This window comes from Ceratotherium simum, chromosome 22, assembly GCF_057802395.1.
Source record: "Ceratotherium simum simum isolate JZ-2026a chromosome 22, ASM5780239v1, whole genome shotgun sequence".
Taxonomy (NCBI): domain Eukaryota; kingdom Metazoa; phylum Chordata; class Mammalia; order Perissodactyla; family Rhinocerotidae; genus Ceratotherium; species Ceratotherium simum.
This window is the reverse complement of record NC_141921.1, coordinates 33,553,943-33,578,570: the sequence shown is the minus strand read 5'-3', so window position 1 is coordinate 33,578,570 and position 24,628 is coordinate 33,553,943. Positions and strand designations below refer to the sequence as shown.

The window sequence follows — 24,628 nt, the reverse complement described above, 5'->3', positions numbered from 1 at the left end:
CTTCTCCATTGGAATGGGATCCTGGGTGCTTCAAATGCCAGGTAAGAGAATGGACCCTATTCCAGGGGCCCTGAGAGCCATTGAAAGTTTAGCCTGGGGTGATTGCAATGATCCTCATCGTTATAAAGTGCTGTCACATCCACCATCTACGTGGCTCCTCCCTCTATGCTCTGAGGCAGCATTTAAGGGTCTCTGGAAGGATAAGTGGGGGGTGCAGAGACAGGAGCGGTGGCCTGTAGGGAAGCTGTTGCCATGATCTCGAGAGATGGTGGCTGATTGGACTGGGCGTCCGCAGTGCCTGGGAGGAGAAGGGGTGGAATCCTGGGGTGTTTTGACAGTGAATTGGATGAGACGTGGAGACAGGTCGGAAAGGGAGGAGGCAGGGGAATCAGAGGGAGCAGGGAATTCCAGCTTTCAGGGAGGTGATGGTCCTGGAAGAGAAATGGGAAGCTGGGAGAAAAGGCTGGTTTGTTGGGGGAGATAAAGATCTGGTTTTCTAGACTTGAGTGTAAAAGTGCACGGCCTTGGGAGATGGCAGGCTGTGGGGGTCAGAATCTGTTGCTCACTGCTCATTGTTTATTGGCTCATCAAACCTTCCCTGCGCCTGCTCTGTGTCAGACCTTGTGCTGAGTGAGCATCGGGTAAGACAGAGAAGAATCCACTGTGGCCCTGCCCTCGAGGAGCTCACAGTCTAGTGGAGGAGCCAGACTGTAAATGAGCAAGGGAGGGAATGCATCAGACTTGTTTAGTAGGGACTGCTCAGGCTGCAGTGGGCACAGAAAAAGAGGGAGGGCTTCAGAGAGGAGGTGACACTGGAGCTGAGTCTTGGGAGAGGGTATGTTGACTAGGTGGCCCAGGCCTTCTGGAGGATGGATCTACATGGAAAAAAACCTGGGGACGGGAATGAGCATGGCCTGTGAGGGGGGGCTGATAAACTGATATGGCTGAGGGCTCGAGGAGAGATGGAGGAAGAACTGTTGCTGGAATGAGATGAGGAGGTGTATTAGTTCTCTATTGCTGCATAACAAGTTACCCCCAAATTCAGCAGCTTAAAACAACACACATTTATTATCTCACAGCCTAAGGGTCCGGCATCCAGGTATGGCTTAGATGGTGCCCCTGGCAAAAGTTTCCCCTGAGGTTGCAGTCGGGCTGGTAGCTGGGGCTGCAGTTTCATCTGAAGGCTCGACTGGGGAGGGATCTGCTTCCGTATTCACTCACATGGTTGTCTGCAGGCCTCAGTCCCTTGCCACATGGGCCTGTCACAGGTGCAGTGGCTTCCCCCAGAGCCAGTGATCTGAGAGAGTGTGAGAGCACCCAAGACAGAAGCCACAATCTTTCTATAACCTCATCTCAGAAGTGACACCTTGTCACTTCTGCCGTATTCTCTTCGTTAGTGAGTCACCAAATTCAGCCAACACTCCAGGGGAGGGAATTACACAGGATGTGAATGCCAGGATGAGGGGTCACTGGGGCATGGCAGAGGTTGCCTGTTACTGGAGTCTGAGCTCCTTGCAAATGGTGGGGTTAGAGGTAATGCTGGGGCGGGGTGTCCAGTGCTGGGTCCCTCCCACTCCCCTCTTCTCCCCAGCCTGCCCAACACCCCCCAACTCCCCCCACCCCTCACCCCCCCACTACAGCCTGCCCTGAGGCCCAGGCCCTGCGCAGCCAGCCACTGGATGTGAGTGGAGGCCAGTCAGGGTGTGATTAATGAGCTCAGGGAGCCAGAAGGACACCAGCTGCTGCTGTGGCCTGTGCTGCAGCCACCCAGATGTGGGGCTGCTCCAGCCCAAGTCCCGTGGGCCCCGCCCCTGCCAGCCCAGGACGGATGGGAATGGTGATTCCGGCTCACATCTGAGTGGTTGGCAAAGTACTTGCTCCTCCTCTAGCTCAGGGATTCTAGGGAATCCCAAGCTTCCACTGGGAAGTTTGTTAAAACGCGGATTCCTGGCCCTGACACAGGGTCTGGAGAGGGTCTGGCCCTCTCCCCCAGGTCTGGTTCTGTGCCTCCGAGGTGGGGCCAAGAATCAGCATTTTAAACAAGCAGCCCTGGGGCTTCTGTAATAGGACCATTAGCTCAGACACACGATGTGGTAACACGTCCTTGGCCAGACCGAGCAGGAATCAAGGCCAGACGATGACCACAGGCCCAGCCCCACCACCACCCCAGGGAACATCCACCCTAAGGGGTGTGAGGGGACATCAGCAGAATCTGGGCAGGTGTGGTTTGGAAACATCTATTTAATATTGAAACATAATTTGATAGGAAAAAGTCCATTGCTTTGTTAATATACATTAGAGAAAATAAGGCTGGGTAAAGTCTTCTTGGCAGAGGGGAGATGAGTCCTCTGGGGAGTGGCAGCCATCCCAGGAGTGGGCAGTGGTGGGTCACGGGGGGTTGGGACTTCCCAGTGCACTGAGTGGTTCATGAAACTGGGCTAAACTGACTCCATCTGACCAGCTTCCTCGGGCGCCTACTGTGTGCAGGGCACGTGGGCCGGGAGGGGCCTGGAGAAGCCAATCGACCACTCATGCTAACAAGCATGTATTGAGTACCCTCTGTATGCCACTTAGCCCTCCAACAGATATTTATTGAGTACCTTCCATGAGCCAGGCACATACCAGTGCTGTGGGACACAGAAGGGAACAAGACGGACACATTCGCTGCCCTCCCAGAGGTTTTAGTCTGGGTGGATGGATGGGGGAAAGATGGAGGGAAAAAAGTTAATGAACAAGTAAATAAAATAGTTACAGACTGTGACGAGTGAAGGGAAAAGAAAATGGGGTACAACAATAGAGATCAAAAGAAGGATCTGCTCCAGCCGGAGGTTCAGGGAAGGCTTCTTGGAAGAGATGGCATTTGAGCTGACAGGGGTCGCCCTGGGAAAGCTGGAAGAGAGTGCCAGAGACTCAGGGTTTCGCCTCAAGTGGCTCCTGGGCGAGCAGGGGACTCAGACACACGAGAAACAAGGCAGAGCACGGTTCTACGAGAAACGAGGTCCATCCAGGCAAGGCACTTTGAGAATATGGGGAAGACTGCATCTTTTCTGACTGGGAGGCTAGGAGGGCTTCAAGGAGGAGGTGGCATTTGAATTAGGCCTTGGAGAGTGAGTAGGATTTGGATGGGTGAAGGAACGGAAGGAATTGTAGGTCGAGGAGCCATGTGAATAAAGGCCTCGAGATGTGACAGTATAGGACACGTTTAGGGGTGTCATGTGCCCTACTGGGTGCAAGGGCTAGGGCACAGCTTCCCCTATTCATTCATCTGTTCAGTTTAATTGAGTTCCTAATCTGGGCCTGCAGTGGCCATACAGCTGCCAGGTGGGGGACTCCTGGGACTTCCTTCAAAAGAACTCTGCCCCTTTCCCCTACCCCAGTCCCCAACCTCCCCAGGATCACAGTCCCCACTGGGGCTTGCCACCAGCAGATCTGCTGGAGGTGGCAGGAGGGTGGCCCTGGAATTCCTTCTTTGTAGCAGCTACTCCCACCCAAGCCCCCGAGTCTGTTTCCCTGACTCTTTCCAGATGTTGATGGATTTGATTGTACACGTGCCCTGCCTCAGTTTGTCCAAGTTTATCTCTGGATCCCCATTTCCCTTGGTCTCTCTTTCCTACCTCAGCCCTCCTTGTCCCTGTCCGTCGGGAGCCCCCAGCCTCGCCACTGTTGGGGGCCCTGCCCTGCTCTCTCCCGATGGCAGACCCGCATCTATAATGGATCAGGAGGCAGTTCCACAGTCAGTGTGATGGCTGAGATGCTATCGGGGCATAATGGGATTTTTAATATTTGACTTGGACGGGGAGAGGGGAGAGGGGCTGCGGGCCAGAGGGAGGGGGCGCTTGCACGCAGGCACATGTTGTCCCTCTGGCTCCAGCTCAGACTTGCCAGTTCCCAGCTGCTGGGCTTCTCCTCCCAGCCTCTCCCTCTCCTCCACCCTGCCCCGCTGGGCAGCCCCCTGCCCTGCTCTCTCCCCTAGCCGTGGCCTCTCCTTGCGCTTGGCTTTGGCGGCCTGGTTTCAAACCCCAGCTCTGCCTCTCACTAGCTCTGTGACCTTGGGCAACCAGCTGACCCTCTCCCAGCCTTTGTTTTCTCATCTGCAAAACAGAATAAACAGGAGGGCTGCTGTGCAGAGTAAATGAGAAAATACCTAGAAAAGTGTTATAAAAATAAGAACGAGGACTTTTACGAACACCGTCTTTTGCCTGTGAATGTTTTTTTTTTCCTGATGAGCGTTTTATTTTGAGGAAAAAATAACTTCCTTATCACAAAAGCAATGCAGGTTATTTGTAGAATCCTTTATCTTTTCTTATACAAAGATTCTATTTGTAGAATCTTTTGCTTAAAGAGCAAAAAGGAGAAAATTAAAATCACTCAGAGATAACTGCTGTTAACAGACTGGGGTAGATCCTTCTAGGTGTATTTATGTGTATTTACACATATTGATTTTTAAAGAAAGAAATAGATTCCTGCAAAAATATACGAGGGTTTTTGACATTAATATTTGGTGGACATTTTTCCATGTCGTGTTAGATCTACAGCATCGTTTTGGGAGGCTCTTAGAATTCCGTAGGTGGAGGTACCATCGTTTATGTACCATCCGCCTATTGATTGACGTGTACATTGCTTGCAGTGTTTCACTGTCTTAACTGGGATGGTAAAGCTAGGGTGGACTCCATGGTGCCTCTGTCCGTTGGACTGCTCTTGGTATTTGTGTAGGATACGTCCCAGGCGTGGGATTGTGGGGTCAAAGAGTACGTACTTTTTTTAGAGCTTTTGACACACATTGCCAAGTGAACCCCTAGAAAGGCTAGGCTGAGCTGCTCCTGGCCGCAGCCTTCCCGCATGCCTGTTTCCCCGCATGCTCACCAGCATGGGATATCATGCCTGTGGCTTAATTTTCTGTTCTTCTCCCAGAATCCTGTGTTTCCCCAGCCAAGGTAGGGAGGGGCCAGGGTCTCTGGGCCTTCAGAGTCCGATCCTGGGCCACCCTCCCGGTGGCCTCCTTCCCACCCAGCCCTCAGCTCCAGCCCTTCCCACAGAGGCTGGACCAGTGGCCCAGATGTGTCTGGCGAGTATATGGGGATGGGGTGCGGTCAGTCTCGGGGTGAGGAAGAGGGAGGCTGCCAGCTGGCAGAGCCTATGCTGGCTGGGGAGAGGGTGTGAGGGTTGGAATGCTGGGTGGGAGGAGAGGCCCAGACCCCCACACAGAGAGCTCTGCTGCTTCCCTTTAAGGGCAGGGTGGAGATGCCCCCGGGCTAGGGAAAGGGGAAGGGTTATAGACACTCCCTCCAGACCCCCAAGCTCAGGCCAGGGCTGAGACCACACCTTTTGGCCAGCCTTTTGGGAAGGGGATCGGATGGGGACCTGGCCAATGCACTCAGGCTATTCAGGTCTTTGCTCTTAAAAGTTGGAAGTACCCCCCTCCCCCACTTCTCCTTTTTTATATGCTTTTTTTTTTTTTTTGGTGACGAAGATCAGCCCTGAGCTAACATCTATTGCCAATCCTCCTCCTTTTTTTTCCCCAAAGCCCCAGTAGATAGTTGTATGTCATAGCTGCACATCCTTCTAGTTGCTGTATGTGGGACGCGGCCTCAGCATGGCCGGAGAAGTGGTGCGTCGGTGCGCGCCCGGGATCCGAACCCGGGCTGCCAGTAGCGGAGCGCACGCACTTAACATATGCTCTTAAAGCATCTGTGCTTGTTCACAATTATCCATCCGTCCATCCATCCGTTGGTCCACCTGTGCAGCCAGGCAGCCAGCCAGCCATCGTTCGCTGAACACCAGCTTCTGATTTTTTTGCTTCTTGGAGAGGTCGGTGATGTCTTTGTAGAGGACGAAGAAGCTAACACATATTATGTGCCAGGCACTGGGGTCCTTGGACAGATCAGTCATGGCCCCGTCCTCAAGGACACCCAGTCTGGAGATGCTAACAGACGTGTCTGCGGAGCTGCACACAGTGAAGGTGAACAAAGGCACCCAGCCCATCCAGGGGAGTGTCAGCCAGGGCTGTGGTGGTCAGAGGAAGGCTTCCTGGAAGAGGAGCTGTAAATGGAAGCTGAGTGAGAAGCAGGCATTAGCCAGGCGAGGAGGAGGTGCAAAGGCCCAGAGGCAGCCAGAGTGGGTGCTCCTGGGAAGGGTGGGAGGGTCACTTCAGCCCTCTCTTCTCTCTGAGTCAGCTAATTGGAAGGAACTGGGTATCAGGACATGGGATGAATCTTCATCTTCCCTCAGGGGTCTAGGCAGGAGATATTGGATAATTTTGGCTCCAGATCCTCATAACAGCTCCATCATTTTTCACTCAAGTGACACTCCCCAGGCACCTCCTATGCACCAATCACTGGGCGAGGTGTGGGAACTGCAGCGATGCGGAAGCCCCTGCTTGTCCTCCAGTCTGGGGTGGGGGAGACAGCTCTATCCGTAACTACAGCCTTGGGGCACTAGGAGGGAGTTAGGGAGAGCTGGGGGGGCTTCCTGGGGGAGGAGCCGTTTTCCCAGGGCTTTGGAGAATGGGAGGAACTGAGGGCAGGAATTAGTCCAGAAAAAAGGTGTTCAGAAATGATACTGTTTTTTTTTCAACCCTAGCCTCTTGCTGGCCCCTAGATAAGAGGCAGCCATCAGGGGGCTAGGGGGAGTGGAGGAAAGGTGTTCTTGGCCCAGGGAGAAGGGCAGAGGGGCTGCCAGGGCTTTAATTCCATGCTGTCAAAGGGCTGAGTGAGGCAGAGGCTGAAGGTCCTGAGAGGCTTGGAGAGGGCCAGGGCTGGGGGCGAAAGGTACCTCCAGTGTGCCCAGTGCTGTGTTATACGCTACGCTCCATTATCTTATTGAATCTTCAATTGGTATGATTAGCTCCATTTTACAAATGAGGAGACCGAGGTCCAGAGAGGGTCAGCAAGTTGTCCAAGGTCACAGTCAGTATGTAACAGAGGCAGAATGTGAATCCAGCTTTTTCCAACTTGCTGGGGCAACTTATTAACCAGAGGGGGCCAAAGCCTGAAAGTACTCTGCCCTGCCCCCCTCCTGGGTTACCGAGGGGCCCCCAAGGTGGCGGAAGGGAAAGAGTTTGACAAATGACCGAGAGAGGGGCTCGTGTATGAGACTGGGGGGCCGCCCTCGTCGGGCAGCCAGAAGGGCTTCTGCTTGGGGGAGGAGGGAGGCCCGTGGCAGTGGCTTTCATGTCAAGAGATGTGGGGCAGGCTGGAGCAGGGTCCCTGGGCAAAGGCTCAGGGGTGGGGAACCCCTGTGGGCCTCCTCTCCTCATGCCGAGTGGGCAAAAGTCCCCTGGGAAGGAGGCCCACCCACCCCTGGCTAACCTCTGACCAGAGAGAAGAGTCCCCCGACCCCCCACGCAGCATGACCGATGCTCCCTTCCTGCAGGTACGGTGTCGAATCCCCCATCAGATTAGGAGACCGAGACGGGGGCCAACAGTGACACCCTCGGAGGGGCAGAGGCAGGTGTGCTCTTGTGCCCCCCGCTTCTGATTTCTCCTGCTTCCTGGAGGCGGCAGAAAGGCTTCGTAGCAGGAACCCGGGGCTCACGTCTGTCAGGAGCCTCCTCTGGACCAGGCAGCTCCTCACCCAGGCCTCGCTGACTCTCCGTCCCCTCGGGGTTAGGGATCCCATCCCTGTTTTACAGAAGAGGAAACTGGGGCTCGGAGAGGGTAAGCAGCTTGTCCAAGGTGACACGGTTAGGAGGGGGTAGGATTTGAACCCAGGCCACCTGACCCTGGAGCCCCTGCGCTGTCCTCTCCCAGCCCAGACTGGTGTTGGGCCCTGAAGGCCCCCCGGTGGACAGGTCTGGTTGCAGGCTGCCCGCCTCCAGAACACTCTGCAGAACCATAAACAGCTGGGGAAGTTCCCCTCCCTCCAGCCGCTGCCTTTTCATCTGGCTGGGCTACGGGATCTGGCGAGAGAGGCCCGCCTGTTTATTGAGGAAGTTTATGCATTTAACAGTTTAAGCCTTTCTAAGCCTGTGGTACAACAGGATTTGGGAGCCGTTAACAATTCTGTGTGGTTAAGAGATTTTCATTGCTCTGCAGCAGCTGGCTCAGGCCCCACAGGCCCGCTGTGGCCTCAGCCCCACCCTGCTGGGGCGGCCCCCTCCCTGGGGCCCTTTGTCCTCAGCCTCCTTCTGCTGCTTCTCCAGGTTCCCCCTACTCCAAGCCTTCTGGTAGGAACTTTGACCTCAGAGGAGGAACTGAGGCCCAGAGAGGGGAAGGGAGTTGCCTAAGGCCACACAGCAGGTAAGAGGCTTGAAACTGAGACCTGCCTGGCAAAGCCTTGCCCCACCCCAGACTGCCTTTCTCAGGGATGGGGAGGCATTATATTGTTAATTCCTCACTGGCAGAACTTACAAAGCCCCTAGAAAACCAACATCTGATCCCTGGGAAGGCTTTGGGGCAGGGCGGGGGTGGGCTGGCTTGCCCAGGTTCATTTACCTTGTCAGGTGCAGGGCTGGAATCAGAACTCAGGCCTCCTGAAGTCCTAAGGAGAATTCTTCACACTATACCAAGCTGTGGTTTTTTTCCATAGCTTGGGGGGGAAATGCCATTTGTAATTATAATGTCTTACATATGTACAGTATTTATTTACTTACACCCTGCCTTGTTCCAGAAGAGATTAGAGGCCGCTTTTGTGTAGCATTTGGTCTCACCCTATGAGATACTTTGATCTGAATGATACCCACATGAGAGAAGCAAGGCGAAGGTTATTAACGCCATTTTAGAGACAAGGAAACCTGAAGCCAAGGGAGGACCAGGGCCGCGTTGCACACTGTGGGCAGAGCCGGGGCTAGAACCCGGTGCTCCAGCCTCCGAGGCCCTAGCTCTCTCTGGAGCAGCTTGTCATCTCTGAGATGTCCAGTCAGACAGCTCCCCCTTCACAACCTTTACCTCCACCTCTGCAGGGATGAGACCCCAGTGTCCCCCGAAGCGCCACAGGAGACCTTCATCTCCATCCTAGGTGGGAGGAGGTGGGCTGCTCAGGGAAGGGCTCCCCACAGCCCAGAGAACGCACGGTTTGTGTGAAGAGGAATGTGGGGGGGGCGTGGCGGGAGGTGAACAGGCCCCCGACAACCATGCGGATGAACTGGCCCTTGGCAGGGGCAGGGGGGTGTGCTCAGGGGTCACCCTGAGGGATGGGCCAGCCTTGGGACTCTGGTATCCAGGACTCTGGTATCCAGGCTCTTTGCTCCTTCACCAAACCTTCTCGATCTTTCCACAGATCTCGTGGGGCTTGGTTGGTCTTGTTTTTGGGGGTTTTTTTTGTTTTCTTTGTTTTTTTGTGAGGAAGATGAGCCCTGAGCTGACATCTGTTGCCAGTCCTCTTTTTGCTGAGGAAGATTGGCCCTGGGCTAACATCTGTGCCCATCTTCCTCTACTTTATATGGGACGCCGCCACAGCACAGCTTGACAAGCGGTGCATCAGTGCGCGCCCGGGATCCGAACCTGCGAACCCTGGGCCGCCGAAGCGGAGTGCATGCACTTAACCGCTACGCCACTGGGCCCGGCCCCTGGATGGTGTTGTTTTAATCACAGGGATTTGTTTTCTGATCATCAGCCCGTCTGCCCAACCAACCACAGGCAAAGGAGACGGCCTCCATTGCACAGTCACCCCCGTTTCTCCAGCACCCAAACGTAACACACATTTTGTCTCTTGTCCTCTCTCTCTGCCCCCCGCCCCCAACGAAGGGGCCTCAGGCGACTGATCACCAACTTCTTGGTTATGAAGAGTGAGGCCCAAAGACATTAGATGAAATGACTTGTCGGGGACCCGGCACTCAAAGTCAGGTCCCGCCTCAGCTCCCTGTCCCGCACTGGGACGAAGTGGACACACAGGTTGAGTGCCCACCATGCACCAGGCCTTATGCCCTAGGCTTGGTGTATGATACTTTCCTGAATCCTTACCATCCCTAGAAGTTGGGCTTGGTTGTAATTCTCATTTTATAGAGGGAGAAGCGGAGGTTCAGAGAGGTTAAATAACCAGCCCAAGATCACACAGCTAACAGATGGAGGAGCCAGAAATGAAATCCAAAATCTGTCCTCTTCCCGCTGGAATATTTGTACAATGTTTCATCGTTATAAAATTTTCCCATGATTTTTGTCTCCTTTGATTCTTAACAACCCTAGGAAGTAAGAGGGGTATTAACTGCATTCTCCGTGAGGGAATTAAGGCTCAACGAGGTGAAGGGGGCTGCCCCAGGCTCGCTGCCAGGAAGGGTCAGAGCGGGGACTAGAACTGGGTCAGCGGGGGGGTCTGAGGCTGACGCCCGGGCTCTGAGCTCCCGGCCCCCTGGCTGCTAACTCCTCTTCCAAGACCTCTCTTGAACCCATTTGTATCAGACCTCTGCCCCATCATTCCACTAAAATTACTCAGAATCAAGGCCACCACTGATGTCCCTGTCACCAATCCACTGGTCGGTTCCCAGGCCCCCAACTTCCCTGACCTGCCAGCAGCATTTGACAAATGACCACCGTGTCTTCTGGGGCCACACCCTGTCCTGGTGTCCCTCCTGCCCCTCCAGGTGCTGCGTGGCCGGCTCCTGCTCATCTCCCTCCTCTCCACCTGGGAGGGCCCGGTGCTGAGTCCCTGGCCTCCTCTCCTCTCTCCCTCTCTGGGTGATTCAGTCCAGGCCCATGGCTTCAGATACCCTCTCTGGACTTATCTCCAGCGGGACCTCTTCTCTCAAGTCCAGACTCACGTACCCAAATGCCGACTGGCTATCTCCCCTGCTTCCTCCCTGCCCCTGCCATCTGTCCTCCACGTTGCAGCCGGAGGCCCCTCCAGAACCTGTCAGATCACGCCCTCCTCTGCTCAGAACCCCCAGAGACCCCTCGTCTTACGTGCAGCAAAAACCACGGTCCTAAGAATGGCCCACAGGACCCTGCACGATCTGTCCCTCCCTCACTCTCTGACCCATCTCCTTCCATTTCCTCCTTGCCTCCTCCACTCCAGACACACCAGCCTCCTTGGTGGTTTCTTCCACCTGGAATGTTCTTTCCTCAGATAGCCACATTGATTGCTCTCTCACCTTCTTCAGGTCTCTGCCCAAATATCACCTTCTCACCAAGGTCCCCCATCACCCTATTTTTTAAAAGGGCACACATGCGTGCACACACAGGTGCATGCACACACACATGCGTGCACACACCCACATATGCACACACACGTGCGTCCACACAGCCCAGCCCCCCTCCCTGCTTTGTTTCTCCATTACCCTATCGCCATCTGACGTACTGTGGGTTCATCTGTTTGTTCCTTTACAGCCTGTCTCCCCAGCTGGGATGTGGGCTCCGTGAGGACAGAGGGCTCGTCCGTTTTGTCCACCACTATTTCCGGTTTCTAAGGTAGTGCTTAGCTCATAGAAGGTGCTCGTGAATATCTGTTGCAGAGCCCACTCACCCAGTCTCAGCACCATACCCTCCCGACCCTGATGTGAGGGATGTTACTAACAAAGGCCCTTGGAGAGGCCGGGGGTTCTTCCTGCCACCTCTGGGGGGCTCTGGAGAGACCAACATGGCCAGGATGCCCAGCAGGTCTGCCTGTGGATGGCACAGATCTTTCTAGGCTCGGATGGAGGGTCCTTATTCTTGATACAGTGTTTCCTATAAGACCCTTCTTGGAGCTGGAGGCCTCAGAGAGCGTCTTTCAGTCTCACTCATGTTTTCATGTTAACAAATGTGAGTTGAGCCCCTGCTCCCTTGCCTATGCTGGCCTCCACAGTGGTCCTAGACCAGAGTCTGCTGGATGACCTGTCTCTCCCTAGGAGCTTGGGAGAGCCCAGCGTGTGCCCGGGTCTGTGCAGACACAGAGCTGGAGGAGAAGGGGAAGAGGTGCCCAGCACGCCGAGTCTCCTGGTCTCAGGTTCAGACCCTGGCCCACTGCCTGTCTTACTTGGTCAGGTCCTTTTTCTGAGCCTCAGTTTCCTTGTTGTTAAATGGGGCCGGCAGTCCCAGCCTCAGAGGGTTTGGTGGAGGCTCTGAGGGGTTCAGGGAGCTCAGAAGATAGGAGGAGGATGAGGAGGGGAGGTGCTCCTGCTCCAGGAAGGATTGTTTCTCGGGGTGGGCACCAGCCCAGTGCCCTAGCAGAGCTCCGGGAGAGCAGCATGTCTGGGGGGAGTGGTGGTTGGTAATCCCCTCTCAGTTACAAGCAAGCCTGGGCACACAGCAGGCACCTAATACGTGCTGATGGCATGGCATTGTTTTAACCAGACAGAGGGTTTTTCTCGGGCAGCACAGGAACAGCTCACAGAGTCGTGGTGCATGGGTCCAAATTTGGGATCTGCTCCCACCCCTTGCTCGGGGACCCTGGCAGAGCCCCCCACCCTTCTGCCTCTGGAGCTCAGTGTCATGTCTATAGATGACTCTAATGCTCTAAGAGCCTCTGATTCTGTTCTGCCTGGTCCTCACAGTGCCCCTCAAGAGGCCAGCAGACAGTTGTGACCCCCTGCGACGTGAGGATAATGACCCCATGTTACCTGTCACACCCCAGATGCCCACGAGCAGGAAGGTTTCACCGAGTAGGTAAGAGCCAGCTGCCTAGGTTCAAATACTGGCTCTGATCCTGGACAGGTGACTCACTTCCCGAAGCCTTGATCTTCTCATCAATAAAATGGGTCTAATAGTAAATGGAATGTTACAGGTGAGTTGTAAGGACTCAGTGAGATGGTGTAAGTAAAGCATTGGACACAGCTCCCAGCTTATGGTGTGTGGTCAGTGCTGGTCGTAGCCTGGAACTTGCTATCTAAATATTCTAAATACCACCCCCTTTTGCAGATGATGAAACCGAGGCTCAGAAAGAGCAAATGACTTCCTCCAGGCCACACAGCAAGTAAGGCCTCCTAATCCCTGTTGCCCAGTGGAGCGTGAGCCGTGGGCTAGGTAGAGCTTGGGGGCCAGTCAGAGCTATTTCCCACCTCTGTCCCTATGTCTCCAGCAAATTCTGGGCCCAGGGCCTCATGTTACCCTGGCTCCTTCCAGGAAACCAGACTCAAGTTTCTTCCCTTAAAGGGAAAAGCCATCTGATGAGCAACATTTTAAGGACCTAAGAGCGGTCTCTGGCCTTTTCGCACTGCCCGGGTGGGCTGTGCAGCTTCGGGAGCCCCATGTCCGTATCCCTGGCAACCCCGGCCGTGGCTGCCCTCCCCCCGCACCCTGTTGTCAGAGCTGTCTGTCTGCGTGAGCTCCCTGGAGGCCCCGGGGGGATGTGCATGCACCATGTGCTGGGTCAGTGCGGAGCATCCCGGCGTGCATGCGTGTGCGTGTGCTCTGGCCCCATCAGGCAGGTGCAAGTGTGAGAGTGCGTGCTGGGAGTGTGTTTGTGTGCCTGTGTGTGCCCACTGACCCGACATCCGCAGGTGCGGTTGGAACAACTCTGGACACATGAGCATGTACATACATCTCAGGCATGGGATGTGTACATCACCTTGCTGTGCAGGTCACCCTGGAGCCCGCTGTGAGTCATTACTGCCCTTGTCTTTGTGTGTGCCTGCGTCTGTCTGACCTGCTTCAACACCTGTGTGTGCAGAGAGGAGCATACTCATGCGTGTGCTGTATCAGTTGGACCAGTATATGTAAAGGAATGCATGTGCCACACCAAACAAGTGTGTGCATCCATCCTTGCCTGTGTGGGTCCCTGGCTGTGTCCTTGGGTGTGTGTGCACACCCACCCACAAGGAGATCAAGCCAGAGTGTATGTATTCATGTGTACGTGTGTACTTTGTATCAAGCCAGATGTACATGCACTTGAAAATGGATGTTTGTGAGTGTGTGTGTGTGCATGTGTGCAATGGATCAGCTAGCAGAGTGTGTGCACGTGTCTATGTGTGGACACACACACACACACACACACACATACACATACTTTCTGGGGGCCAGGATGTCAGGGCCATCGATTTTCTGTCTTTTAGAAATTCCCTTTGAGGTCCTCTTCATGTCTCTTTCATGAATCACAGTCAGCAGTTCCAATGTTCTTAGCAAATAGGACCCGTTTTGCAACGAGACTCTGTCCCCGGCCTGCCCACCTCCCCTGCTGGTTGTGTATGCAACACGTACACACAGAATCTGCTTATCATTCACAGGAAAGCACGAGGCAGGGCGGGGGGTTCCTGGAGGGGTACCGTGAGAGCACTGGGCTGGGGTCGGCTTCCTCCTCCAGGCTCTGCTGGTTTCCAGTCGGGTGGCCTTGGGCATTTCCCTCCTCTACCCGGAGCCTCCGGTTTCTCATCTGCCAAAGAGGCACGAGGTGGTGGTGAAGCCATGATGGCGAAGCCCCCGCCCAGGCTGCAGATTATCATTCCTCTCACATCTGTCTGGGCGTTATGTTTATGCAGCACTTGCTCCTTCTTCCTGTGGAGAGAGGCTGTGTCTACACAATACCCCGGAGCAGGGCCGGTCATGGACGGGGCAGCAGAGGAGCAGTAGTGCTTCTTGGAGGAAGGGAGGGGGCACACATGGAGTGTGCGTCCCTACTGTGTGCCGGCCCTGTGCCCTGAGCACTGTGCTAATGTCACTTCATTTCATCCTGGCCACTGCCCTCTGTGGCAGCTGGTGTTAACCTTCATTCCGCAGAGGATGGAGGAATTCCAAGAGGAGGAAACTGAGGCAGGAGAACTGCGAGGACCTGCCTGAGCCTCACAGGGGCAGCAGGTGGCAAGCCAGGGTTGGGACCCAGGTCCCACCGACTCCTGAGCCTTCCTGCCGCATTCCCAGAACGCTTCCTAGAGCAGGCAAGAGTAAGAGGTCAGGCCTTGAAGGATGCCCAGACGCCCTAGGGGGCAGGATGACATACCCGCCCAAGGCACCATGGGAGCAGAGGAGGGGAGGCAGCAGGCTGGAGGCAAGCAGACCCTCGGCCTCTGCCGCCTGCTCGGGCTCTCCCGGCCGTCCCCCTCCAGATGGGCAGCCCCTCTCCGCTGCAGTCTTTGTGGCCCGGGAAGAATGCCTCTCTTTATCTCCGGACGCCCCTTCCCTTTGATTCTCCTCTCCCCAGCGTTTCTGCTGACCTCTGCGTGTTGGGAATCCAATTAGAGCAGCGGACAGAGAGAGTGACAGCCGCACCGAATCCCGCCTCAGCCCCTCCGAGCACGCCCGCTGGAGCTGCAGGCGCCAGGGCCTGCTTGTCATGCGGGGCCCAGCGCTGGGCTTTGTGGGGATTAGCTGCCGGGGGTGGGGCGCGCCGCAGATGGGACCAGAAGCGATGCTGGTGAATGTCACGTCCCGGCGGAGAGCGGAGGGGGCCCCGCTGCTCAGCGCAGAATCCAGCTTGGGGAAGAGGAGAGAAGGAGGGAGGAAGCTAGCTGGCCTTGGCAAGCAGTGGCCACCCTGGCCTATTGCTGGCGCTTGGGGAAGTGATGGCCCCGCTGGGTTATTTGTTTCCCATTGGAGACTTGGAAGGTCAAGGCCCAAGGCTGGACTGAAGTACAGCTGACAGCCAAGCCCAGGTCTGCCTACTGTTGGGAAGAGATACCAGAATTTCCATGTAGGAGGGGCTTCAGGGGGGTTGATGTGGTTGCAGGGGTGGGCTATTGTCTTGAAGCTTCATTTGCAAAACACTTTATATATGATTGTGGGGAAAATCCCAAGGAGTGGGGAAGGGGCAGCCACTGAGAGCTGGTGTCTAAAGAACCACACACCAAAAGCCAGTCCTTTGGCCAAGACCCTGCCCTTCCCTATCCAGCACCACCAAGTTACCCTCCTGGTTTACAGCTAAGGAAAATGAGGCTCCCACGGATGTAAGGCCAATCTGTGGCAGAGCTGGGATTTCCCATCCCCTCACCCTGACCCCACCCCCAACCTTCTGAGTGAGGAGAATCCCCGATGCCCGCTCCCCAAAGAGGGATATGGGGTTGGGGAAGTGGATTTTTGGCCCTCAGGGAAAGCAGCAGCCTCATCCCCATCCCAGGTAGAAAATGGTCTGACTCTTGGCCCATGGACCAGCAAACGCCCCAGCCCCTCCAGAAATGGTGGAGCCTACAGTGTGCTGGGCCTCATGCTGGGCCTGAACACAAAGGGGAACCCAGTGATGTAGTCTCTGCGTCCAGGAGCTCACAGTGGGGACTGGGAGGTGGGGGTAGGACCACACTCAGCCTGGGAGTCCCAGAGGGCTTCCTGGAGGAAGGGGCACCTGATTTTGAGACCTGGAGGACAGGCAGAAATAGCTTGAGGAGGCCCCGAATATTCCAGGCCTGAGAGGCAGGGCAGATCTGGGGCTTCCTGCCTACCCCCATCCCCATCCTCATTCCACAGCTGCCTGGGCTGGGCAGGGCTGACCTACATCCCACCCTAGTGCCCCAGCGGGTCTGTGCAGCTGTGGCTGCCTCCCGGGCCCAGCGGAGTCTCTGGATGCTCAGCATCTTCAGTACAAATCACCCCCTGGGGGTGGGATTGGAGAGTCAAGGGCGCCCCGAGGCAGTCCCTGGCCAGTAGCAGTGGTTAGGAGACCACAGTGCCTGAGTGCACATTAGAGAGCCTGCCGGGCCCCTTACACACTCGGTCCCCCCGAGTTCCACACCAACCCCAGGGAGCAGGAATTGCCACCCCATTTTACAAGTTCAGAGAGGCAAAGGGGCTTGCCCAGACTCACACAGCATGTTAATTTACGGAACCGGTATTTAAACTCAGGACCCCGTAGGCCTCGCCCGTCACTCCAGGCTGCCGCAGGCAGTGCGGATAGGAGCTTACGGGGTTTGTGGTTTTGTTGCTCCTGCCCCAGCATGGTGCCTGGCACATGTGAGGTGCTCAGTGAGTGAGTGGTGGGTGGGTGGTTGTTGAATGGATGGATGGATGGATAGATGGGTGGGTGGATGCATGGATGGATGGAGAAAACCAATCAATCAATGGTCAATTCTTCCTTACCTGGGGCCTGTTTTTTAAGAATAACAAATCTGCACCAACCCCCGTCCTGCTGCTGAAGGCCGTATTAAATATGAATTCATCTTTCAGCTCAGTTCTTCGCAAATACAAAATGAGAAGGGTGTGTGGATCCAAGAGAACAAGAAAAGACACCCCAGTCTGCTTCCCACACCTGCCTGGGCCTGAAAACACACTTTCACACCCTGAAACACACGCACAGTCACACAGACCCACTCGCTTTCATATGGTCTCACCCACTCACACGCCCTCCCTCACAGCTGGTGCCTCAGGCTAGGACAGTGGCTCCCATGACAGCCCCCCTTGGGACCTCAACCCCCCACCCCCCGCCCCACCCTGGCCCCCTGCTCTGCTCTGGGCTCAGCCCTGGCCCTGCCAGCCCTTCCCACCCTCCACACACACGCCTTCCTGCCCCTGCACTCTCTCTGAGCTTGATTCTCCTCGCCTTCCCACCTTCTTCTTCCCTCCTCCCTCCTCTTGTCTCTCCCTCCCCTTCTCCTTCTGTGTGCCCCTCTTTCTTCCTCACACCTCTTGGTGTCTGCCTTGCTCCAGCTTCTGGTCCCTTCCTCGTCTGACTGCCCTTCGTGCTGCACCGTCTGACCCTTGGTGTCTCCATCTCACTTCTTCTCTGTCTCTCCCTCCCGCAGGATGTCTCCAGCTCTCTCTCTGTAAGGCCCTAAGGGGACCACTTGCCCATGCCTGGACACACCAGGGGTCCTGGGTGAGCTGTAGGCTGGAGAGTGAAGCCTCTCTCCTCAACCAGACACTCAGGGGTCAAGTTGGGGTCCGAAAGCAGCCCCCCACCTTCCCCCTTAGGGAGGGGCATGGGTGCACACATTCCAGGGCGGCTGCCTCCGTCTCCTCACCTGCCAAATGGTGGAATTGTGGGGCCAGGCTGGGCACACCCTCCTTTCACCGGTTTATTTGCTGTGCACACATTTACTAAGCCCCATCCCCACGCCCAGCCCAAGGGAGGCCTGGGGGGAAAGCCAGCACAGGCCCCGGATTTACGCAGCCTCGGCTCCAGTTCCCTCCATGCCCTGAGCAGCTGCCTCCACCTCCGAGACTCAGTTTTCTCTTCTGTGAAATGGGGACAGGAGAGTTGGCCTGGAAAAGCTGTGTTAGGCTTAGATGAGCGACAGCAGGCAGAGCGCCCACTGTTCTGCCTGACACACAGTAGGTGCTCAGGGGTGGCCGTGGAAGACAGAAGATGCAGGGTCTGCCCCCAGAGGCCTCACAGCCCTGTGGAAAGCAGATGACTGGGAGATTCACCTCCTCGGGCTCTGGGGAGCTGGTAGAGCCATGATCATAGCCCATTTCCCCCGAGGTCAGTATGAGAGGGCAGACTGAGGGGCTGGGAGTCAGGGGTCATAGAGAAGAGGTCACCTAGGGAGGCTTTGGAGGGCCTTAGTCCTGAGTGATGCTGAGGCCAGGCCTCAGCGGGAACCATTGCTGGGAATTCAGCCTAAGGCCTGGCCAGCTTGGAGTCTGTCTGTCAGTCTAGGGGGTGTGTCCCTCTCCTTCCCACCAAGGCTAGAATCCTGCAGGTTCGGATTGGCGCCCCCTGCAGGTGTGGGATGGGCCACCCGTCTCTGGAGTCCACCTCATGCACCTGTCATCTCTGTGCCATGCTGGCCACGGGGGGCCTGGCCTGTTGATTCTGAAGGGACTTCAGAAAATGGGTCTCGAAGGGCCAGAGTGGTGCCCTGGTTTGGCATGACCCCATTTGTGCGTCCTTGAGCCACATCCATCCTCTCTGAGCCTCAGTTTCCTCCTCAGGGCCTTTGAATAGATTAAAGGAGGGGCCGTGGGCCCAGAGTGGGCGTTGGGTGAACGTCCCCCAGCCTCCCGCAGTGTTCCCCGTGGTGGACATTCCAGACCTGCCCCTCCCCGTGGCCCGACTTGGGCCCTCCCTTTCAGGAGCTGACCTCCGCATCCACTGCCTGAGAAGTCTGGCCCCGGGCCGCGGGCGCCCTCTGCCCCCTCCTTCCACCCCCCTGCGACCACCCAGCCCAGCCAGCTGGCTGGAGGGGATCACAGGCTGTGAGCAGCAACTTCCCTCCAGCGCCCCCTGGACCCAGGGGTCAGCAAGCCTCCCTCCGAGTGTGGGAGGGGCCGGAGACTGAGTCTATTGTGTGGGGGTGGGGTGGGGGCGAGAATCAGGCAGATGTGTGCATGTGTATGTGTGTGTGTGTGTGTGAGAGAGAGAGAAAGAGATGGCCAGTGCGCATATGCCAGCTGGGGGGCTGCAGATGTGTCTGAGGACCTGAGGGTGAGCCTGGTGAGAGAGAAGACAAAAGAACGGAGTGAGCTAAAGAAGCCGCGGGGGGTACTGGGCCATTTGTATGCAGCAGGAGCCAGAGCCCAGCAAGCCCGGCTCTTCAGAGGAGTCTCGATTCCCAGGGCGCCGTGCATGCGTGCCTCCAGAACCCTCCCTCACACCCATGCTGCCTGCCCTAATGGTACAGGTGGAGACACAGAGGCCCAGAAGCCACACAACGAGTGACTGGCAAAGCTGGGTCGGGAATCCAGCCAGCCTCCTAGACCAGGGTTCTTCCCACCGACTGAGTGCCTCCGGGGACTCCAGCCAGGTCCAGAGTTGGCTAAATGAAGGAATGAATAATGACCGTTGATGTTTGTAGAATGCACTGGATAACTCAGGAATCCTCACACAGCCTATAAAGGATGTGCCGTTTTTATCATCCTCCTTCTACAGATGGGGAAACTGAGGCACAGAGAGGTGAAGTAACTTGCTCAAGGTCACACAGCTACTAAGCCGCAGAGACAGAGTTCAAAGCCAGACCAGCTGGTGTCAAAGTCCGTGCTGGAGGCCACTGTACCATGCAGCCTCTTAGTATGGGAAGTCCTTGAAATGCAGGGACTGTTACATCTCTGTGTCCCCAGTTATGAGCACTGGCCCGGCACATAGCAAGTGCTAAGTGATGCTTGCTGAGTAAGTGAGTGAATGAATGAATGAATGAGAGAGGGGCTTCACCACCAGGAAGTCTTCCCAGGCCCCAGGAGCCCAGCTCTCGCAGCACGGTCCTACCATGTGTGCTTGGCCTCCCTCCCCCCACACTGGGCAGGTGTTGGCTGTGCCCTGCACGGGGCCAGGCCCCACAGGGACAAAGCCGGGGGTGCGCCCAGGCGGCCCGGCCCTGGCGCAGGCTGAAGCTGCTAACAGGCTGGAAATCTCTTTTGTCAAAGCCTGCGCTGCCTCCAACCTCCTTTAATTAAAGACAATTAGTGCTTTCAGCCCCTCTGCACAGCTCAGCTCCCCTGTTTGCAAACACACAGCTGCGGGAGCTGTGTGGGCCCCCCCTTGCCATGCCCCCAGCCCTGCTTCCCCAGAGACTCACAGAGGTGTCTTTATTACCAGCACTCACGCTGCAGCACCAAGTGGCAGGCGCCTATGCTCAAGGGAGGGATGGGGGCGCCTCTCTGCGAGGGTGGGGAGCACAGAGAGCTAAGGACCCTGGGGTGGCCGGGCACACGTGAAGCCCCCACTCTTTGCAGAACAGCCTGTGGGTGCCAAGTCCAGCTGGGGCACCTCAGACAGAACTGCCACCTTTCTTTCTCCCCCTCTGCCTCCTTGGTCCTCTGGGCCCTGCAGCTGAGAATTCGAGCTGCCCATGTGGTTTCTTCGAGGACCTTGTGTCTGATCTGGGTACTGCAGGGTACAGATGCTGGCCCTGAGTGCCACCTTACGGAGAAAGGAAAGGGGAGAAATGACTTTTGTTGGGCACCTGCTGGATGCTAGGCCTCTGCCTCTGCACCGCATAATTCTGAGGTATCCCCATTTTATACACAGAGAGGCCAAGCCTCAGAATGGCTCAGTAACTTGGCCAAGCACGACTAGGAAGTAGCAGAACCAGCATTCAAGACGAGGCCTTCTGACCTGAGTGTACGGGTTGGATCTAAGCATACTAGGAGCCCAACCTCTTAGAGGTCAAAAGGTCATCTGGTCCAGCTCCCTGCTTGCCTCAGCCCCCGTGGACTGAGCCTGTGCCGTGTGCCAGGCAATCTCTGGCACCTCTGGGCATTGAAGAAGAAGGCGCAGACACAGGCGTGCCCTCCAGGAGCTCCTAGTCGAAGGGAAGATGCCCCGGACAGACCCGGGCACAGTGACGGTGCCCTGCAGTGGTGGAGGGCTCTGCAGAATTCTCTGGTGGCACAGCGGGAGGAGTGTTTGCAGGGAGAGGTGGGAACGTTTGAGCTGGTGCTGGGGGATGACTAGTTGTTCTCGAAAAAGAGGACAGTGGGAAAGAGCACTCTGGACAAAGGCCAGGGGCGTAAGAGGAAAGCAAGTTCAGGACAGGTGAGCGGTTTGGGCAGGAGAGGTGTCTCTGTGCCCATCATGGATGAGGGCACAGAGGCCCAGGCGGGCTGAGTGACTCGTCTAAGGTCACACAGCAAACTAGTGCTGGAAAGGGAGCCTGGCCGCCCTCTGAGGGCAGTACTGTGCGCCTCCCCCCTTGTCAGCATTTTCACGGTTCTAGCACAGGAGTGATTTGTGATCAGTTGATGAGGGTCTTCCCCACTGGACTCTTGACTCCAGTGGGGAAATCACGTCTGTTTTTGCTCACTTTTGTATCCCAGGGCCTCCCCCAGTCCCGGCACAGAGCAGGAGCTCAATATCTGCTGAGTGGATGAAATGTCCCAGTGAAGGCGTGCAAGAGGGCTGTAGGCTGCCACTTTCCCTTCCCGGGCCCAGGGCAGGCATCACCAATCCATCACCGCACTCTTCACCCAGTCTGGAAGACTGGGTGCAGACAGACTCCTGGGAGCTGGGGTGTGGGGTGAAATTGATGTGTTAGTGCAGAGTCGAGTCCAGGCTCACCATTTGCAGATGAGAACTTCCAAATGGGGAAGAAGGGATAATAATAACAATAGCTTAACCTTTCCTGAGTGATTTCCACCTACTAGGCACAGTTCTAAGTTCTTAATATGTGTTGATTCCCACAACACCCCTGTGACATAGGATTCTTCGTCTCATTTTACAGAGGGGGCAGCTGAGGCACAAGGAAGTTAAGGGCACACATCCCTAATTTGCGGGGCCAGGATTCAAACCCACGGAGCCCCACCCCGGAATCATACTCTCAACTGCCACGCCACACTGCCCCTCCTCTGTTGGAGGAGCTGGCCACCCTGAGGGCTGGTGTGCATCCAGCCTGGCTACGAGGCCCTGGCCTCCTCGCCTCCAGGAAAGACCCGAAAGCCGAGTCAGAGCCAGCAGGGCCAGGCCGGGCCTGGGATCCATCTGCCTTTCGGCAGCTCCGGGCCCACTTCCTTCAGCCTGGACAGCTTCCCAGCGGTGCCTCTGCAGGTCCTTTCAAGTCCCCTGGCACCCCCAGCCCCACTTCCTGTGACCCCTGGCCCCAGCCTGACCCGCTCCACTCAATTTCCCAAGATGAGTTGCAGAAGCGGCAAGGTCTGTGTGTGGAGACGGGAAAATTAACGAGCTGCTCCCCGGCAATTGGCAGTTTCCAGGCACCAGCTGGCCTGGAGTATTTACTCGGCACCCTCAGAGCAAGACAATTAAGTGGAGCTTAGGCCGGGGTGCAGAGATGTCTACAGATCTGACAGAAACCCTCCTGAGATGTTTTTCCGGGGGATCAGTGCCTGAGAACACGTTTCCAGGGAGCTGGGGTCTTTATTCACTCTTATTAGTATTTAATAATACATATAACATCTTTTATATATATACAAATTCATTTATTTAGTATTTACTATGTGCTAGGCTCTTTATCTGGGTTGCCTTGTTGAATCCTCACCTTTTCTCTGCAAAGTAGACACAGTTACTCCCATTTTACAGATGAGAAAACTGAGGCCCAGCAAGGTTAGAAGACATCTCCCAGGTCTATCTGACTCCAAGCTTCTGCTTCTCGCCATAGAACAGGTCTCCTTCCGGTCTTGGAGTGTACGTAGCACTGTGTTTGGCACCAAGGGTGAGCCAGTAGCAAGAGAAGACCCAGTGTGTGCTGTGCACCTACTCTGCACCAGGCACAGAGAAGGATAAGAATACGAGACCCCTGCCCTGCCCTGGGAAGTGCCATGTTAGAGGGACATGCTGTGCAATACACGAGCCCAAGGAGGTCTGGCCAGCTCCAGTCGGTTCTGAAGGTGGGGCAGGCCTTTGCTGAGGAAACAAACCTTGTTTTGGGCTTTGAAGGCTGAATAGGAATCTGCCAGGTGCGGATGGGCCAAAGGGCATTCCAGAGGGAGAATCCAGCATGGACACTACAGTGCTTTGTGTGCGAGGGAAGTGGCCCAGAGTTCAGTCTGGCCTTTGGTAAGGTTGTTGGGGTGGGGTAGAAGGAGCAGAGAGCACAGAGGACAGCAGGGACAGATGGCAAAGGACCTTGAGGTCCTGGCTAAACAGGTTGGACTGGTGGCTCCTGTGCCGGAGACGTGGGCACTAGCCAAAGAGAAGAGGCATAGGAGACGGGAGCAGGGGCCCGGCTGCTGCCAGCGCCATCCTACGGCAGGAAGACGCCCCCACCCAGGATCGCACAGCAGGGCTTCCCCGGCCCTCGGCCCCTTCTCCTATTCCCTGGGCCTCGTGGTGGCAGGGGGAGAGCTGGGGAAGACAAGCTGGTTGCTTGGCTGTTGAGCCACCTCCCCCTTGCTGTCCTCCAGGAGTTACAGACCTACCTGTCTTCCCCTACCCCCCAATCAGGCCACTGCTAACTCACACTGTGACCTGGGGCAGTCACTTCTCTCTGGCCCTCGGTCTCCCCAGAAGTCAAAGAAGGAGCTAAACCAGAGGCCTCCAGTGGCCCTCACACCTCTGCCTCCCAGAGCTCTCTGAGAAAATGGGTGAGAAGCTCTGCGTCTTGGGAGTTTCCCAGTGGGTGGGGCTGGGCAGGGAGTTTGGGGACCTCCCGTGACAGCTGACCCCAGCAGAGCTGTCAAGGCAGGAAGTTTATCTTCCAACTTCTCTGCCTCCCCCTCCCACCCCCTTCCAGGCCCCATCTTATTCCTTGTCACCTAATCTCCCCTGAGGTGTCACTTGGTCCCTGTCATCCCACCCCAAGGCTGGGAAAGTTCAAATGGGGGGCCTTCAGACATCCTGACACACCAAAGAGGGTATATATTTGTGCAGGGGCCCTGGCAGCCCCAAGTCCCCCTCCCCAAGCCCACCCAGCCCACTGGCAGCCCCTGAGTGGCCTCTTATTACAATGCTCTATTCCCTGCCTCTGGGGTGAGGTGACAAGGGCTTAAACTGTGTTGTCAGAAGAAACAGGGTCTGGTCTCCGCTTGACAGCCCACTTGCTGTGTGACCCTGGGGGAGTTCCTTACCCTCTCTGAGCCTCCATTTTCCCATCTGTACAATGAGGGGGGTTAGACAGATGAATTGTTCGTAGCTCCAAGTGTGTATGAGAATCACCCAGGCCCCCAGTTTCGTCTCTGATGCTCTTGGTCTGAGGAAGAGCCCAACCGTCCTGGCTTTGAGCACTGCTGGCCCAGGGTTCCCTGGGGGCCAAGTGCAGCTCCACCACTCGTGAACTCTGCCCCTCCTTTTGACCCAGGTTTACCCCCTCGTGCCCCGATGATCAGGACCACAGAGCGAGTCAGCGTCATCCCCGCCACCCCACCACCACCCTTGGGATGTCCAGGCCAAAATGTCATCTTCCCCCCACCTTCGCTCTCAGCCTGGCTGTCTCCAAGCCGGTCTGTCCTCCTGGGTGGGCTGGGTGAGATAAGGAGCTAAAAATAACCCTGGCTGGGCACTGGCGGGGAGGGCAAAGAGCGTGTGCAGGAGG

The 24,628-nt window shown here is 56.2% G+C and overlaps 1 protein-coding gene across 4 annotated transcripts in view; it reads left to right on the top strand.

Annotated features, from left to right (window-relative positions):
* Positions 1–24,628, top strand: part of EPHB2 (EPH receptor B2) — a 183,722-nt gene that overhangs the window by 67,393 nt on the left and 91,701 nt on the right. The gene's annotated exons all lie outside the window — the stretch shown is intronic.